Raw genomic sequence first — 20121 nt, 5'->3', positions numbered from 1 at the left:
GTTGCGCAGGGGCTCGCTGATATTGAGGGATCGTAACACCCAGGGGGACGCTTGCTTCACTCAGGAAGGCATAAATGGGTTGTTTTGTGATTATTAAGGAATTATACAGGAGCAGGGCAGTCACGACCGGAGATGAACTTGAGGGTTTAACGAGTGAGCTACAGCTCCCGCAACTAGAGGACGATCAAGTTGAGGCGCAGGCGGCTATTAAACACATGGCGTGAAACAAAACGCCAGGAACAGATGGCCTCCCGAATGAGCTATATGTCACTTATTCTGACCAGTTAGCACCACGGTTAGTGACTTTGTATAATGGAGTGAGACGCCTGGGTCACCTCCCTGTGTCTACAAGAGAGGCGGTTATTGTCCCGCTTTTGAACCCTGGTAAGTCTGCCTGGGACAGAACGGCGTATCAGCCGCTGTACATGCTCAACACGGACTACAAGATACTAAGTCATATCTTGGCCACCCTTCAGATGCCCTACATGACTACTTTAATCCATCATGATCAATCTGGTGGGAAATAGATGTGGGTAAAGAGATTCCGGACAGGGCCTGGGCTGAGGTGGTGGAGAGAGCGTGGAAAAGTACCAGGAACTACAGCTTTCAATTGCTTCACTTTTATATTTTACATTACGCCCACCTCATGCCGGCAAACATTAAAGCTTACTTTAATACTGACTCTGACAAGTTCCCAAGGTGTCAAGGAGAGGGGGCGGATTTCCCTCACAGGTTGTGGGGATGCCCGCCACTAACTGGCAATTGGACTGATGTATCAGCATTATTGAAGGAGGTAACAGAAAGAGAGTTGGAGCTATCGCTAGGGACTTGTTGTATACTGCATTGGTTTCCCATACTACTAGAACTAAGATCACCAGCAAGTTTATAGACATGGGACTGGTGTTGGCCAAGAGGAAAATTATGATACATTGGAAGGCAACTGGGCCCCTGAGTTTAGATCGGTGGAAAAGGGACTTTGTTACATGGGCGGAATGTGATGGCACAGTTAGGTTACAATTAGCTAAAAGAGTTGGGAACACTTGGTGGATTATTGAGGAACCCGGACGCTACGAGCAATGATGAAGCAGAATTGGGTGCCCCAATACGGAATAAGCTCCTTAAGGCTTGCAGATGCACTTGCTCGACCATATTCTATAAGTATAGGTTGAGTGAGACCGGAATGGTGTCCAGCACACACTTGAATTGCTTACGACTAGGGATCCACTGGCTACACACTTCTATTGGGGCTTGATAGCTCCAGGAGCATAATGGATGTGACATGCCTGGAGGGAGGGAGGGGAGGGGTAGTTAATTTAGTTTAAAATTTATTGAGATTATTGATGCAGCATATTACGGGATGTGTTGAATATATGACAATGTGCCCCTGATCCTAGAGTATGGTCTTCAAGACCGGGATAGAGGGGGAACGAAGAAGTGTACTAATTATCCATAAGCAATTGACCTGGAAATATTGGAGGGGGGGTGCTTAAGATATATATTGTATTTTTGATTGGAATTATAAACCTAATAAAGATTGTTTAAAAAAATATTCTGTGATTTGATCCACTTCTGATCAGTCAAAGGGATTGTGAACTACTGAGGGCTAAGCAATAACATTCATGGCACAGTGAACAGTGGCCACTGTGAAGGAGGGACCTGCAGTTTGGACATGACATATTTTGACATGTGGTTCTTTGGAAAACAAATGTTAGTGCAAGAAGTCAGGAATATCTCCCTTCCAGCTGTTGTCCATTTAAAAGCAAACAGGGGCGTATCTTAAGCACACCAAATAATTGGAGTTGCAATGAATATGGTTTTTACATCTGCACCTTAATGCTTCAGTTGTCTGACCCTGTGACTCAAGCCCAGCCCGGCCCATGATTCTGACTGGGCACTGCTCATTTGTCAGGACTTGCTATAAGTCACATGAACAATGCCTTTCCCCAGATTTTACATTATACAGGTAACCTTATGCCCATCCAATAGGTGATCTCAAGGCTGTGTGACACTCTGAAGGTGTCTGGGAGCTACTGGTAGATCCCTAACAACAGTTTGGAGAGCCCTGATCTAGGCTGAGGGAATTGTGGGACTATACATGTAGCTAACATCATTTGCAATAGCATTTTACAGAGTACATACAAATCTCCAGTTGGAAGGTGCATATATTTGGTTTTCCTTTTACCATGACGTCAGTTGCTGAATTAACACAAGTACAACACATATATACATGCATTGATATCTACGTACACACCTAATATGTTTTAGGGCTTTAAATACACTACACATTTTAATGGTGATATTTATTAGACATTGTACAGTGCTTACAAATCCCTGACATGAGTGTCCTATATAAAGACCACAATATGCAACACTTAACACTAACCTCACTCCGGAACTCAAAGTTACATTGTAGCCTGTGTAAATGAAATGAGCCAGTTACACAGAATCACATTTTTATTTCATACATGTCCCTTTTCCTCTGGTGAACCATAGAGATGGCCACACAGGGAAAAGACCTCAGTTGTCAGCAACTCTAGCTCCTCTGCTGAGAAGGCAGTGGCCCTCTCACCTGCTTGACCTGGCATGGTTGCTCCCAGAGGAGAGAAACAGCAGCAATAGTGGAGGAAGTCTTGATCGCAGCAATGTTAGGAAGCAAGTGAACTATTTTTCCAACTGCCACGTACAGGTATGCGACGTGCACGATCACCAGCATAGACAGGCATAGCCATTTGCCATATACTGTTACATTAGCCTATGGGTGTGTCCGTTGTGAAGTTTACCGCCCAATGCACTGTCGACTTCCTTGCCACCGTCTGATTCCATATGTCCTATCGGCGAGGTCAGGGGCCCATCATTTTAGGATTTCAACTAGTTTGTGACTGTTAAGTGCATCATCACTACCACTCCAAATGGGGCCTAGTATGTTCCAAATAATCACACTTCGATGGACACTTAAATGTTTGATACATTTTTTTTATTGGAAGCGCATTACTGTGCTGAAATGCGATATTAGCGCGCTGTTGTGTACACTTCCATTGACAGTTTATTTTTTACAATAAAAAAATATTTAAATGTGTTGATAATACTTTTGAAATGTTTTTAGTTATACATTTTTTGTAAAAAATCCCATCAAGGCCACAATTGTCATTTATGATGGATAAGGGACAAGAAGCAAATGTTGGTTTGATTTATGTATCAAACCATATATATATATTGGCAAATTACATTACTCTTGTGTTACTCATCAAATATGTCGTTGTGGATGGTGTAAGAAATGTTCAAGTGTTTTTCCATGCACATAAATGAACCCTGTGAGATTGAGGTGAACTGCCTCTGGTGTACTGCCCATTTCCAGATCTGGCCACCATGAAAGAAAGGGATATTATCAAGAAGTTCAGTCTTAATAAGCAAACCATTCTGGATTTACGTCACCAGCTGAGGCCAGATCTTCAGCCTATCAACTGGAATCCCACATCTAATGCTCCAGCTGTCAAACCCATGCTAGAACTTTATTGTGTGGCCACAGGTTCTTTCCAATACACTGTGGCAGTATCTGGTGGCATGTCACAACCAGCTTTCTGTGGTATCTCCAAGAAGTTCTGTCTGCAATGATACACATCAACAGCATCATCCAGTTCCCATGGTAGATGGATGCAAACAATGTGAAGGGCGACTTTTACGGGTTAGGTCGCCTGCCAGATTTGGTTGGAGCACTTGATCAAATACACACAAATAATGGATTGAATGTGTAGCAAATCAAATATTCACCCACAGTTAAGAGATCTAGGTTAAATCCATAATTTGCGGTATCCCTTCATCGCAACCAGCACTCTGCGCTTTCTTCGAGGGACTCCATTCCCCAACTGTCTCTGCGCCAGGAGGCGCCAACATGCTTTCCCTGCACCAGTAGGTGCATAAAGGCAGCTCCAGGCTCCCACAGCGGGGACGAGCACAGGCGAGGCCCAGGCCAAGGGTGGGCCCATCTGCTCCCGTCAGAGCCAAGAGGAGGCCGGGCCAGGCTACCCTCCTAAAATCAGCCCCCTGGAATTTAGAGCACACAAGCGAGTCAGAAGCAGTACTCTCCTTTCATGGGAGGGGGAGTTGTTCAACCATAGATTACATTGTGGCTTCTGCCCATTGTTTCAAAACATAACGAAAGTGAGTTTATCCTGGACCAGTTACAGTGACCACAATCCTATCATTATTGAATCTAAGGGTTTGATGGTCTTTCGGGGAGCTGAGCCAGTGGCCCTCGAGAACAGTGAATTTTATCGAACAGGCCAGACCCGTAAAATAAGGTGGGGGAAGATCATCCCAGGGTGTTTTTCAAACCAGATGTATACCGAGGGAAAGGAAGATATTGAGCAGTGCGTTGACACTCATTCTGAACCCAATGTGGTATTAGAAGAATTTGATAACTTGGCTAAACAGATTGCAAAAATCTAACTGGTAAAGGAATATCAGATGACAACAAAGTGTTTAAATGGTTTAAGACAGATTGCTCCAAAACCCATTAAGCCCTCATTGACGCACTAAAAAACAAGCCTAGGAATCAAGTATTAATTAAAGTCCACAGGAAAAAGTATAATACGGCCATAAAATTAAGGAAAGATGAAATATGGGAGCAGGCATGGGAGGAGTTAAATCAGGCCAGTACCATGGCAAATAGTTCTAAATTCTGGAAGATTGTAAATAGACCCTTTTTAAAAAATAGTATGTAAAGAACAGAGTGTGTTATTCTGGCAGACAGATGGGTCAGCCATTCTGAGCAGATTTATACTGAGGTGGCCGTAGAACACACTGACACTCCCTGGGAACCCAGTATGGAATCGCTTTCGCAAGGCTTTAAGGTGAATGAGTACAGGAAGCTATAGTGGCCACCTCAGCGCGGAAAGCCCCAAGGCCTGATGGGATAACAGTGGATCTTGATAAATAATTTGCGTGGGCAAAGGTTTTAACAAGCTTTTTTAATGCTGCTAAAGTGGCGTGCCAGCCTCATTAATGGCCTATGGTGGTGATTCTACCTATCCACAAAAGGGCGCTAGAGACGACCCAACATGCTACTGTCAGATCTCGTTATTAGATTCAGCAGCAAAAATAATGGGTAAGGTCATTTTAGGTGGTATAAGCAATTGGTTAGTAGGAAGGAATGTCCTATCGGACTTTCAATTTGGTTTTAGAAAAGGCATGGGAACAGTGGACCAGTGTATGAATCTGCTCATGTTGACTAATAAGTTCACACTTGCCAAAAAATGTTGTATGTTTATAGCATTCATGGACTTAACATCCGCCTTTGATAGAGTGATGGATCAAAACTATGGCCATTTCTGCTAGAAATAGGCATGGGTGTAGATTTGATGTACTTTTTGCACTGGTCTCATCGAAATGTTTCCGCCTCAGCTAGATATGATAACAAGCATTTGCAATGCAGTAGGTCTCGCATTTGGGAGAGTTTAAGCTATTGGCATTGTAAATGCCAATGCTTTTTATTTATCTGCTTTTATAATTAACAAATAAATAAAAGGCATTGTCATTTACAATTCCATAGCTCAAACTCTTGTAAATGCGAGACCTATTTCATGTCAAAGAAGCGGCAAACATTATCCCCGGCTGCTTAGAAAGTGAAACTGTGCATGGCACGCTAAATGTTGCAGAAAAGCATGTGGTGCCTGCAGTAGGAGAAACTCAATAAAGAAAAATAGTGCTTACAGACTAAATAAGACCTACTTGTTGGCTGCCTGTTATCAATATAAGCAGGAACCCAGCAAGTACAATCTAAATAATTAAAAAAATACTGAAAAAACCTTTGGAACACTCCTTATGTTGATATAATAGCATCTCGTAGACTGGCCTTAAGATTATTTCCGAATAACCTGAAAAAGGAAATCGGCTGCATTCTGATACCTGAAAATGTGACACCTTATTGAACCTTGCTGCTTTAAACAACATTTGTGTAAATGTACCCAATGTAAGGATTAATCTGACCTAATTAAATCGTCAGCCTTAATCTCTCACTAACAAAGAAACACTAAACTAACATGCATCCTTTGTTTTGTTTACAAACTGATCTCACTATTAAAAACAAGCATTGGCAATGCAATCAGTCTCACCTTTAGGACCTTATATGTATTTAGCTGTGCAGCACATTAGCCTGGGTGCTGAAACATCTAGTGTTCTTTAACATGGAGCGAAAGTAAGCACCAAACTGCGTGACACGCCAGGCATGGGGAGACGTGGAGAGAAATATGGCCTTTCAGCGGGAAATTATTTAGTCCAAAGCTCTGTTTTTAATATAAAATCAGGGCCTTCGATGGTCATATCACTGAAAATACAAGATTTGAAAAAAATATTATAGTCTGCGGGTGCTTGTGGAAGACAAATTCTATGTACTGGAATCTAGAGAATACTAAAGTGATTCTGGTATGTTACTGACCTCTGCTGGTCGTTTTCTATCAAGAAAGTTAAATAGAGGCAGTTGCCAGAAAAAAAAAGAAAGTCTCTTAGCAGAAAGCAATTCTTGTATTTTACAGGCCTCTGCTGGTTTTTATCAAGACAGTTAAATAGAGGCAGTTGAACAGAAAAAAAGCCCCTAAGCGGAAACAGACAAGTCCTAGGGCTGATCTCCAAGGCCCACATAGTACATACACATATAAGTATATAATAGGTATATGCTAAAGTGTATACAAGAGGTCTTGAATGCTTGACTTAAAAATGGCGGTGTTTATATATATATATATAAAAGTTATCTAAATCTTTTTAACTTTTGTATCATGGGTTTTTTATCTTTGTCAATTTAACATATGGATTTTAACCTGTTAAATGAATTTTTCGAACTGTTGTTATTTCAATACTGTTTGGAAAACAGACTAGGCTACCATTCACCAGTAGTTTGTCCTCGCTGTTTATTATCACGTGGTGTACTATGAAAAAAAGAGGAAAAAAATGCACTTTTTTCACTGCTCAGTGATTACTATTTAAAACGCATGCATTACCAACTCTGACTGTCTGTGAGCAAGGGCGGATGCCCGAAACGCGTCAGATTGCTTGGTTCAGCTTTTGAATAAAAAACTGTGCTTACAATTACTGGATCCGCGTGGTTTCCTGGGTCGCTGTGGTCGGAGCTCGGGAGATTGCATTTGTTTGATATATATATATATATATATATATTCACTAAAAAAACATAGGTTTCAGAGACGTTATAGTTAGAAATCAGCATTTAAAAAACCTTAGAAATTCACAAAAAAAACATAGGTTTCAGGGGTGTTATAGTTAGCTGGACCTTTCACTCGTGTAAAACGATAGAAATTCCTATGTTATAGTTAGTTCTGCTAACTATAACTTGTGCGCCCGCAATGCACTGCTGAGGATGTCAGATATTACATCATTCATGACATGGTGAGTGACATCACGGATGACATCTCAAATGACATCACTGATGACATCCTCCACGTGACAATCTGATACACCTCATCATGCACTAGTGTAACCTTTCATCATTCACTGTAAAATACAGAGTACCATATTTGAAACCATTGACACACCAATACCAGTTACTACATACCCACTCACTGATTCCTAAGTCTACACACACAACTACCCATTCAACAACAGAATCAATTATACATGCAGTCACTAATTAATAGAACATTTTCAAATGCACTTATACACATATATAGACATTGACACATCAGCAATCATCTTAGTCAGTTATGCAGTCATTCTACTCACTCATGAAACAATTAATCACACTTACATTTACTCACACAATTATACACACAACGCCTCATTTATTCAAACACACAGTAACTCATAGTTAATATGTTAAAAGAAATCACCATTACAATTATACACTCATTCATATAGTTACTCTCACAATCACTGACTCTTACATATACTTATTTATATACACCAACTCTCACATACAATGCCTTTTATTTTTTACTTTGTTGAAGATGTACAACTAAAACATATATTCACTCACCAACACACAAATAAATACACTCAGTCACCCAAACAACTGTTTCACACCCCATCCAACCACACACAAACTCAATGTCCCATACAAATACTCACCCAAATAACTAATATACACACTCATGTAGTTAAAGACCAACTGATGCAGCATGTTATACAACAGAGACAGTGATGCACACATTCACATAGTTTCGTTACTAATCCATGTATTAAGTGGACACTTTTAATTACTCACTTAAACAGACAGTCAGACAGCTACTAAATCCTCCATCCAGACCGTTATATATCCACTCAATCTTCAATATAGATTGGTATATATATATATATATAATACATATTTAAATTTCAAACTAAACCACATTTACTGGATGATGTCATCAGTTATGTCATTTGAGATGTCATCAGTGATGTCACTGACCATGTCATGAATCACGTATTATGTGACATCATCAGCAGTGCATTGCGGGTGCTTGAGTTATAGTTAGCAGAACTAACTATAACGGAGGAATTTCTATAGTTTTGTACGAGTGAAATGTCCATCTAACTATAACACCCCTGAAACCTATGTTTTTTCTGTGAATAAGTATATATGCTAGACCAACTTTATCTGAAGCACAGTATGGAAAAGACTTTGCTAATGCACAATAGTTTTTTTTAGAGGATGGTAATATCCTGAGGACATGTCACTGCAGCCGCCTCTCCCAAAAGGCCTGCCCCTAAATTTACACACGCCTATCCATCACAGGCATCACCAGTCGGGTAATATTGCCAATAAGTTAGAACTAGGCGCAGATGCCCTAAAACCAGTTGCAATCCAACACTGTATCTCTATGTAATCCTTCACCTTAATGCCTGGCTCGGGCCTGTGGCATTACAGTGATGACAAGGATAGGATTAGAACCAGTCTGCTGCCTTACTCTGGGAATGGAAAGGCTCACATTAAACTCTGATGCTGCAGCTGCGTATACCCCCTGGCAATATGTTGGTTTGCTGCCCATGCTGACGCATCTGTCCCTCTACCAATGTTTGCAGACATGGAGTGAGTAGCGCGCACAAAATTATGGCCCCATGGAAGAAAGAAGTCTCATACAATGTTGCCACCAACAGGAGAGGGACCAGATCTAACCTGCTGGTCCCATTAACCCAAGGCCTGCACCCACCCCCATTCCTCCGCAGCACTCAGCACCAACAGTGCTGGCCCTAGCCAAAGGATAATAAGCCTAGCTTAGTGAAAGAGCCCTAGCTTAGTGTTATCTGACCTCAGCACTCACAGTACTGAGGGCAGCTCTTATCCTGTTTGTTTTGGATTCTGAGGACCCGGACGATGCTGTAGAGCAGGGGTGTAGCTTCAGGGGGGGTGTTTGGGGAGTTGCACCCACCCTCCCCCAATACATATATTTTCTGGAAATTAGTTGGGTACAGGTGCTTTCAGTGGGGTATGGTGAGGAGTCTGCCAGATTTCACAAGGATGTTTTTTGCATAGAAACAGACAAAAAGGCATGCACACTCTCTCCCTCTATCTGTTTTTAAAGTCTTAAAATGTGTTAGTTATATTACCAAATATTGTGTTTTATCCAACGTAGCATCCCCACCCATCAATATACTTCACCCTTTCCACTGCCCCTAATGTCCATCTAATGTGTCTTGCTTGTCTATCAATCAATCAATCAAACCAGACTTATATAGCACTGCTAATCACTTGTGGGGTATCTAGGCACTGAGGATCTTGCTGCGGATGTCTGTAATGTACTTTAACATTCCATGCTAGAGTAATTGTTGGAAAATCTGAAGCTGGAGTCTTAGTGACCAAACCACACCCCTGCTGTAGACGCTTCTGGACTCCTTAATCTTCACTGCACTGCTGCCTCCCTTCTCCACCACTAGAGGCATATTTGGCCTTTGAAGGGGGAATGATTGAGACACATTACCATTTGAGAGCCTCTGGTCCTACTTCCATAAATTAAATAGAAAATGATAGGTCTCTGGCTTCCATGCCATATAAAGAGGGCTGCACCATGCTTGCTCACCTTTGCTGCTGAACAATGAATAGCCCAACCCCCAGAACTTACTGGCTCCCCGCGATAGACTACCTGCACGCACCACATCATGGTGTTGGCAGATGAAAGAAGAGATATTAGTCAGACAACTGGACGTGAGGCCTAAGATCACCAGTACGCTCCCACCTCCTCAAAGAATGACTTGCCATCTCTCTGTGCAACACCCAACCTGCAGATTTGATGCCCCCGGGGCAATAATGGAACTGAGACAACTACTGTACTTGTGAGGGATTAAAAAGACAGGTCCAAAGTAAAATAAAATGCAAATAAGACGTAAAATTACATGAATAGAGAACTGGTGTGGCAAACTGTTGCCTGGAACGGGCCTATGTTAATCCTATCCTAGGCAGCATGTGCCTCCCTTCACTGAGACATGCAGTAACAATGAATAACCAGATTCACGATAGCCATCACCAACTTCCCCCTGAGTGTGCAACAAGCGGCTAGGCAGTTACTCATCATTGGCCTTTTCGTAACCCACACGTGGTGTACACAAAATTCCCATGCATCATACACCGAGTACTGTGGTTGCACATACAAAGTGCCTTCTCATTTGAGAGCTGGCAGTGGCCTTGTGCTGTTGCACTGCCGGATACCAGAGTTCGAGGTGGCCAGGACGTAGAATTCAGACGCTCAAGTTTCTAGGGGCTATATGTAGGTAATCCAAAATTTCTGATTCTAAAATACCGAATTTTACCAATTCGGTATTTCAGAATCGGTAAATGATATGTAGGTATTGATTGGGTAAATTTTACCGAATTGGTCAAATTCGGTAAATACCAATTCGGTATTTACCAATTCGGTAATTCCCATTCCATTCATTCCTATGGGCCTGGAGGCCCAAAGGAATGAATGGGAATTACTGATTCGGTAAATACCGAATCGGTAATAGGGGGAAGACTTACAAGGGTGGCAGGGTGTCACATTGACACCCTGTTGCACCCTTGAATAATGCATGGGTGCACATGTGACACACATACATGCCCTAAGGGCATGTATGTCAGCCACATGGCAGTTTTCGAAAAGCACAAATTTGCTTTTTTAGAGGTTTTCAATATTTACCACCAACTTTTAGTTGGTGGTAAATACCGAATTCTTAACTCAGAAATGCACTCACTTGAGTGCTCCCTACATTAAGCATTCAGTAATTTACCAAATCGGTATTTTAAGGAATCCGTAATTTACCGAATCCTTAAATTTGGCCCCTACACCTCAAATGCCCAATACCGGCCGGTAACGGCCAAAATTCAGTAATTTTGGCCGTTACCGACCGGTATTGGGCTACCTACCTCTGGCCCTTAGTCTCTTAAAGATCATCTTTAGAGAGTCATGTGACAAACCAATGAAAAAGTAAATGTCGGATTGGACTCCACATGGCTGTAGCAGTGAAGCGCAAGAGCTGCTGATTCCCAATCGGCGGGGCTTGCGGTTCGATCCCCGACGCCGGCGGCACCTGAGCTCCGAATCACGTGACTCTGGGCAATATCGCACTTGATGTCCCCAACTGCCCCCCAGCATCTGGAGACCCGTATGGTGATAAACCATGCTTTACACATCTGGAATTTAAGTAATCTCTCTTCTGCATCTTTTTAACTTTAATTTAAAAAGAAAGGTCCCGACCGAGCATCAGTAAGGTTGACCAACTCAGTGATCTCCAGTTACGATCCTACCACGTATGCCGTCAAAAGATCTAGACTTCTCTGCATCAATGTTTGTGTCCTAACTCACATCAGTTTAAGTTCTGAACTCGTGGTCCTCTTGTAGCCGGCACCATCTGTCCACCTCTGTTCTTCAGAATGACTCTGAGACCTATAGACTCACCTGTTTGCTCTGTTTTTCTTTCCACCATTGGAACTTTTCTTTGTTATTTTTCTGCAACATCACTCCATCCCTGTCTTCTATTGGGCTTTTCCTATGCACAGGCCTCAGACGTCATGTGACCCTGCCATATATTGGTTCTGGGCACACATGGCTCCCTCCACTCCTGTCCCAATCCAGGATACTGATGCAGAACTGGGGCCCACAAGGATAAATTAGGCAACGTGAAACCTATTGCATTGGTAAACACTATTGCAAACAGTGGCCACCACTTCTAGCTGCTTGATGGATGCCATTGATTGTTGTTTCCTCTGTTGTACCAACCAATTATTATGACTGAGCCAACCACATAGCTTCACGTGGATAGATCACTCCGCACACGCTGCAAGTGCATGTTCCTCTGGTGTTAGTTTGACATCGTTTAGCAAGCACTTTTTAGCCCATTTTGAGCATCAAATGAAAATGAATTTCACAAATTTCATCTTCTTACCCTTCGGATAAAGTGCCATTTTTGCCAAGCACAACCATGAAATGATAACATATCTATCAGCAAACAATTCTCTAATGCAATGTGAGGTTTGCTCACATTCACTTCCCTGGAGCAGTGAAAAAACACAAATAAAAATTACACACTGAGTCCTCGTTTTGGCAAATAGCATGAATTGTGTCTCACTGGATCCTGACGCAAGACAGAAACTATGTTTTTTTATATATTTATAGAAGACATGATACTGATTTCTGTCATTTCCCATATATCATCCAAATCTAACATTATCAATTAACAAGCAGCACGAAGCCTGGGAAGCAGCGGCCCGTTCTATGGCCGCTCACAGACGATTGTTACTGCCCTATATACCACAGTTGTGTGATCCTGCGCAAAACAATGGTGATTATCCGACGCTGAGGGCACCACTCAAAGGTGTTTCAGTGGCGCGCGCAGCCAGAAGTCCATGTATGGCGCTTTTACCTTGCGGGAGCCAGCACAATAATTACTAACAGATCGTGCTGCTACTGGCTCCCACGAGGTTAACGCCATACATGCACGAGCACTAATAGGAAACCGTGCAAAACATGCACGAGTTTCAACTGAAGCCTGGAGCGATTCCAAGAGGTCCCTCTTAGCAGTGCTTGTGCACTGCCTAGGCGAGACCTAACTAGGGCAGCACAGCTTGTTTACATACCCTGACTTTACTCGGTGGACCGTGGATGGCTAGCAGTGCCCAGCCACGGCCGGCAGTGGGAGTACCTGCAGGGCAGTGACGTGGGGAGGGGGAGGGGGAGGGGCAAGGTGGGGGGTAGTAATGTATGGATTACGGAGTTTTACAGGTCAGTAAACATTTAAATAAATAAATCGAATTTTGTTGAGTGTACTGCATCCCCAAATATGATGCAGTGCGCGCAACAAAATTTGTTTTATTTATTTAAATGTTTACTTACCTGTAAAACTCAGTAATCCATACATTACTACCCCCCACCTTGCCCCTCCTCCTCCCCACATCACTGACCTGCAGGTACTCCCACCTCCGGCCGTGGCTGTCAGTGCCTGCACAATATCTGATGTCCTTCTCCCGCCTGAAGTAGGCACAAAATCAAGACAGGTATACAGGTACACTGACATAAAACATGCATACAGGAACAGTGGAAGCACAGGCTCGTGTGCATTAGAGGTGCATACGGACGCACAGGTTTAAAACCTGCAACAGACACACAAACCAGACATGAGTGCAGAGGTACACACATAGGCCATGCATACAAACAGTGGTTAAAGTGGGGGAAAAAAAGTTGGGGAACTGTGGGCAGAGACTCCGAGGGCGGGGATAATCCAAGGATTGCATGAGTTGGCGGAGTAAAAGGTGTGGCCAGAATGTCCCAAACATCCCAATTTTTTGTATTTGTTTGGCATTTCACCAACCAGTTACAGCTTATTGCGTTATTTAATTCAACCAATGGATACCCTTGATTATTTAAGGTTTAATAGGAGTTATTAGCATTTAAATACATTAACAAAGTGGGATATATTTCCAATCACACAATGTCCCAATTACACTTAAAAGTGGAATCACAAGCCATTTGTCTCCAAGCCATGCAGTTTCTCTCATTAGCACTTCTCCTCCCTTCTTCCACAAGAGCAGTTTAAACATGAATAGCAAAATATCCTAGTTTGCAAATGTTTTCAGTGTAATTATGGCTCTGCCATATTTGCCACGTAATACATCATCCACTGTATAATCTTACAGTTATAACTAATAATTTTTGTAGCTCATACGTATATAAAGTTACTAAAAAAACTTGACTTGAGTTGCTGCAAAGTGAACGGCCCTTTGCAAAGGTTGACTATCATCTTTCTCACTGCTGCATTTCTATGTTAAACTGATACTAATGAGGCAGAATCTTTGCAGAGACTTAACATGTGGACAAATGTCTAAATAATAAAGTATAAGAAAATATATTGCATTACGCTGCAGCCTTTTTATGTTGCATAATTTAGTCAACACTGCAGCATCATTTTGTCTCCCATTGCTGCATAATTCCAGTGGCTCCAGAGCAGGTAGCACATGTTCAAAGTGCTTGTGTATGAAGCAGAGAGACTGTGAAGTTTTCAAACTTAAGGGGCTCATTAGGAGGGTGGGGGGTGCACATGGGGGGTACCTATGGTACCCCCCTGCATTTGCGTGCACAAAGCAGCAGGCACCGCGCGGTGCCTGCCGCTTTGTGCACGCAAATGCCGTGCATGCATTTTTAACATTGCGGTGGGTGCAGCTTGAAGCTGCACCCGCCGCAATGTTAAAGATATAGGATGTGACCGCCACCCTGGCGGTCACATCCTAATCTGCACTGAGGGAACGCCGCAGCCCATGCGGACGTTCCCTCCTACTCAGGGGTCCTAATGAGCCCCTAAGTTTGGTGTGCTTGCTGATACTTGGTGAGTTTCAGCTACTACTGTTGAAGCAAGGCCAATGGAAGTACCAATGGGTGAGGAGGACTAGCCTTGATGGCAGGGTCAGCTATAGAGTGGGACCCTGTGCAACAATGTTTGTTGGTTCCCCCAATGATCACCTACGCCTCGGACTCCCTCACTACCACCCTTTAACAGTCCCCCTCAGGTCTCTATAATCACACTTTTTCTCAGATGCATTTAATTTGATTTACAGTGCCACTCATACCAGTGTACGATGTCAGAACACTTTACATCACACACACTACAAAGAGACAATCATTTATATGTGTGTAAATCACTGTATAGGAAATGTTACATAAGACAAAGGACTACAAGGTTTAGAAGCTACATGACAACCATTCTAGTAGGCAGTATAGTTTAATAGCTCACTGTTCTATGTTAGGATTTTAAGTTATAAACTGCAAGTAACAAAAGGATCTCTCTGACAAAAGCAGCAACCTACTAACCTAGTTAACATTATGTGAACTTTGTGATCTGCATGGTACATGTTCTTTGCAGAAGGCACATTAATCCTCTGTGCTACCTTTCCAGGAGTCAACCCTTCCACTAGACAAAACTCTGATCTCTCTCTCTCTAGGAAGAACATTAATCACCAAAGTTATCATGACATTTTTATTGTTGCTGAAAATTGCTGGAGGCCAGGAAGGAGGCAGCAAGTTTATTTGAAACCATAATATACTTGCAAACACTACGTACCCACCCGAAATAGGTACCCAGTGTGGTCACACCGTTCGCACCGCCCTAGCCTGCTCGAGGTTCCTGTGACCTCAGTGACAGAATCACAGTGAGTGGATCACTGTTGCTCTAGGGTGTGCTGCTTCATAGGCCTGCCCGCAAGACAGGAGATGAACTTCAGGGATGTATGACGGTACGACGCGGGCTATTACCACGCGTACCAATACAACGCGTGTTTTACAATGCAAGTCGTTACCACGACTTGCGCTGTAGGGTGCAGACTTAGGAATAGTTTAATTTACTATTCCAACACCAGTCCCCGTGGATAGTAGGGAAGGTGTTGGAATAGTAAATTAACTATTCCTTGTCCTTGAGTGCCCTCCAGCGCAAGTCGTGGTTACGACTTGCGTTGTAAGAGACGCGTCGTAATGGTCGGGCGGGGTAACATCCGCGTCGTAAAGGATGTTCCCCGAACTTCAGTCTTGATTGTGGTTCACAAGCCTTCAAGGTTAACCCAACTTGCCACCACGAGGGTCCACTTGTTGGTGCTAAGACACCAGAACTTCTTAGGTCTAGCAGGGCCTTTTAAGGTCTAGCATGCAAATATGCTCCTTCAGGAAAGTGGTCTGGTGGACTGGTCATGAAAGCAGAACCTTGATTCCCCAGTTTCAAATTCAGCAGCTCTGGCCATAGTGCGACATCCTCTCTCCCACCGAACACCACACTGCCCCAGTAAGAGAAACTCGCACTGCCTTCAGCTACAACCTAATTGTGCCCCTCTATAAACACCTGGATGTGGCTCAATTCAAATTACGCACTAGACAAGAGTAATATGCTGCCTAGAAAAAAAAAAAAAAAACAACATCCCAGAAAAATCAAACACTCATAGGGAATTCAAGATTAAGTAAAGCATGTGAAATGTAAGCAGAAACAACATGGTTACCATAACCATTTCTCACTCACTATTTAGAAATCAGTGAGTTATTTTACCTGAAAAGATAACAACATGACTACAGGGCCCTGAAGGGAACCGTTCCAATGTCCATTGCTTATATCCATACAAAACCTAAGCAGTATGGTTTTAAACAAACACAGAGCCATGGTACACATTTTGTTTTCCAATACACCCATCAACCAGATATTGCACTATATCCAGGAATGGGGCACTTCCCCACCTAGGGACAACAATTCTGTTCAAAGAAAGATGAGAAAATAAAAGTAGCGCTTCACTGCAAAGTATGCAAAGTGAGGCTGATGTGTTTGGATGTGAATAAAACCAATCTGGCCACTTTGCATCCACTCTGTCTTGCTTTAATTAGTTATGTATTTATTTTTCATATTTAAAACCGTTTATTGATCTCCATCCCGAGGCTGCACTTTGGAATAGAAAAATGTCAGAAAAAGGGCATTTCCCTGCAAGAGTGTTTTTCTTTTTTGGATCCATTTCACAGGGAAGCAACTAAATGAAAGAAGGAAAGAAAGGTTGTGAACCGTTTTTTCAAGTCACGGTTTTCAATAGGTGAGGAGCAAGACACACAGAGAGGGAATAATAGGAAGAGAGGGAGGCAGCTACCAGCACAGAAAAGAAGAGGACATTGTACTTGTCTGCTTTGGGCAGTAAGGAAGAGACAGAGTACTTTTCCTTCTCTGCCCGTCCCCGAAACGTCCACGAAAGCAAGTCGAGCCTTATCTGAATGGACACAGAAGAGCAAATAAACGCATGCAAAGAGATACAAAGACATAAAAGAAGCATACAGACACACCACAACAAAACATGCTGACGAATACACAAAACAATGTACCCAGGCACAGAGACAACACTTACACACGGAGAACGTGCAGTCACAGAGTACACAGAGACCAGTGGCAGGGAGTAATAGCGTAGAAGACACACGTTACTCACTGATTCAGCGCTCCTGGGCAGTCTCCATCGAGGCACAGCTCTGGAACGTAAGCCATCATTCTTGCTAATAACAGAAACCTGCACAGCACACCCGGACACCGATAGGAACTCGGTGTGACCAAATCACCAGATGGTCTCTGTACCACACATGCAGCAGTGTGCAGCAACGTAAATGAAACTGAAACAGAGTGAGAGGCGGAGAATGCAGACCTCTGCCCTAAAAGCACGGTTGGCAAATGTTAACCTTTAGATCGCAGAAAGGCGGCTTAGAATTATGCACTGCGCTCAGCATTAGAGCCTACACACCTACGGATCTGTCCGTGAGTACCGCAGTGGAATGGACCTGTGCACATCAGGAGGTGAATACGGAGGCCTGGGTGTGGGCTTCTCGGTCTGGGGATAGTTAAGAAAGTTCCCCTCAGACACAGATCAATCTGAAGAGCGGACAAAAACTGTGGTTAGGCGGTGCTGCTTCCGGAATAAACAGAAGTGAAGCATGGCCTCTGCCGCCAATAATAAGCCTGAAAAGAAAAGCTATGATAACGTTAAACGAATGGGAAGAGGCAGTAGAAATTAAGCGTCAATAGGCAGAGTTTCTCCCAATATACAAATTACTTAATGCCTAGTAGAGGCAGCGCATGCGCTGCCCTATGCGAGACCTAAAAATGGCTCCTAAACCAAATAATGGAAGGTCAGGAGGGGATTGAGGCAGGAATGTATCCTTGCTCCAGTTTTATTTACACTTTATATCAATAACTGTGCGGCCAGGTTATCGATGCTAGCAGGAATACTCAGAGAGTAGGTTTAAAACTAGGGGTGGGCGGCCAGCTACGCTCCGTGCACGGAGTGTGCGTAGTGCCGCCTACTCCGCATTTTGCGGAGCGGGCGTAGCCAGGCGGCACAACGCACGCTCCGCAGACGGAGCGTAGCTGGCCGCCACCCGCCTCCCTCCCGCCCTCCCTAAATACTTTACATTTAATACTTAAATTTAAATTAAATTAGTAAAGAAGACAGAAGACGGAAGATAGCGAGCCCCGGGGACGCGGCGGGCAGCGGCGGGCAAGGTAAGTGCGTTTTAAATTATTTGACTCCTTTAATTTAAAGTATTTAGGGAGGGCGGGAGGGAGGCGGGTGGCGGGGCTGGCGGCCAGTGGTGTTTGCGGAGTGGGGCTACGCGGAGTGCGGAGGTGGGCGTAGTTTCTCGCCCACTTCGCGTAGCTCCGCGAAGCCCCACTCCGCCAACTCCGCCCAGGGTTATTTAAAACCCAGCCCAGCCCGTTTATATGCTGATGATGCAGTTTTACTTGCCAGGACACCAATTGGGTTAAAATGACTTGTAAATACTTTTATGATCTTATGGTCTTACTGGACCTCTCCACTAATTTTATAACATCTCATATAATGTTGATGAAGCGGACTTTCAGAATAAATGTAGAAATAAAGCACGCTGAATTAAAACTCCCATAATTTTAATCTACTAATGGGTGTTGCATGTTTTTTATACTGATTCAACCTAGAATAATGTGCACCTACAAGAACTCGCGGGTTTAATTATATGTGCTCTTGTCATGTTTGTCATTCTGTTTTAAATAATACATTTACTTTGTCTATTTGTCAGTCATTAATTTGCGGCTGAATTAAATAATAGCATGTGCTTTCTTTTAAATGTGCTTTTGTTTATGTTGTGTCTTTTCATGTAACAGTGCTATGTTTGTCTTTTGTATGCAAACATAGGTAACTTAAACTAATGGGTTAACATTAGCAAAGGGGGTGGGTAACAGAATAATTATCATTTCTTGAATTAATTATTGTCTTGTGTTTCCTTGCATACTAGAGCCTTGCTAAAAGAGGCCTGTAGCCTATTTCTAAAATGGATGTCCGAAGTCCTGTCAAAGTTGGGCTTTGCACAGCAGTGTTTGGAAAAGGAAAAATATTTTCTACAATAATTCTTTGAAAGTCGCTCGAAAAAGCAAGGCTGTGTGGAAGTATTGAATGAACATTTGATTCAGCTTTCATGGTCAAGGACAGGATGTGCAGCGGCGGAAAAGCTTGGATGGAGGAAACTTTGGATATTTTACCTAATGTTGCGAAGTCACGGAAGAGCCAGTGATACTCTTAGTCTATGAACAATGCCGCTCTTGACAAACGTGGTTTCTGCTATGTGAAAGGCGAATGACTTCATCGGACGACATTTCTCGTCCAATCATACTTCGTGTTGCTTGAATACATGTATTCTTTTAGTTAGTTTTAGATAGGAAAAAGGTATAAAAATTGCCCCCTTAGAAAGAGCACTGCTGGCTCGTTCCTGTGCTCCAGAGATGCTGTCGGACATTCGTTTCAAGTAAGATCCATTAAGATTTTACTTTTCCCTTTAGGTTTTTCTTTAGCTAAGTTAGGGAAATAGGGTTTAGGGAAATATCCTAAATGTATGAGCACTTCTCATGCTGATTTTGGTTTGAACTGTCAGTCAAATGTGCCTTTCTAATAAATAATTTTGCTTAATAAAAATTGCTAATAAAAGAATTTATGCTTTAAATAATAAAATAGATTTGAAATGACAAGCTGGCCTTGTTTGTTCCCTTGAGTTACCATTAGTTAATCCATTAACTATGATAGTGACTTAATTAAATGTATTATATAGTGTTTCTGATTAATTAGGTCATATGATTCTGTTGGTCAATTCATGTCTCAGTCATTTATGGGCCTAGTGTTAGATTTATGAATAATGGTGAGTA

The sequence above is a fragment of the Lissotriton vulgaris genome, chromosome 9, assembly GCF_964263255.1.
Source record: "Lissotriton vulgaris chromosome 9, aLisVul1.2, whole genome shotgun sequence".
Taxonomy (NCBI): Eukaryota; Metazoa; Chordata; class Amphibia; order Caudata; family Salamandridae; genus Lissotriton; species Lissotriton vulgaris.
This window is presented reverse-complemented; position numbering follows the sequence as displayed.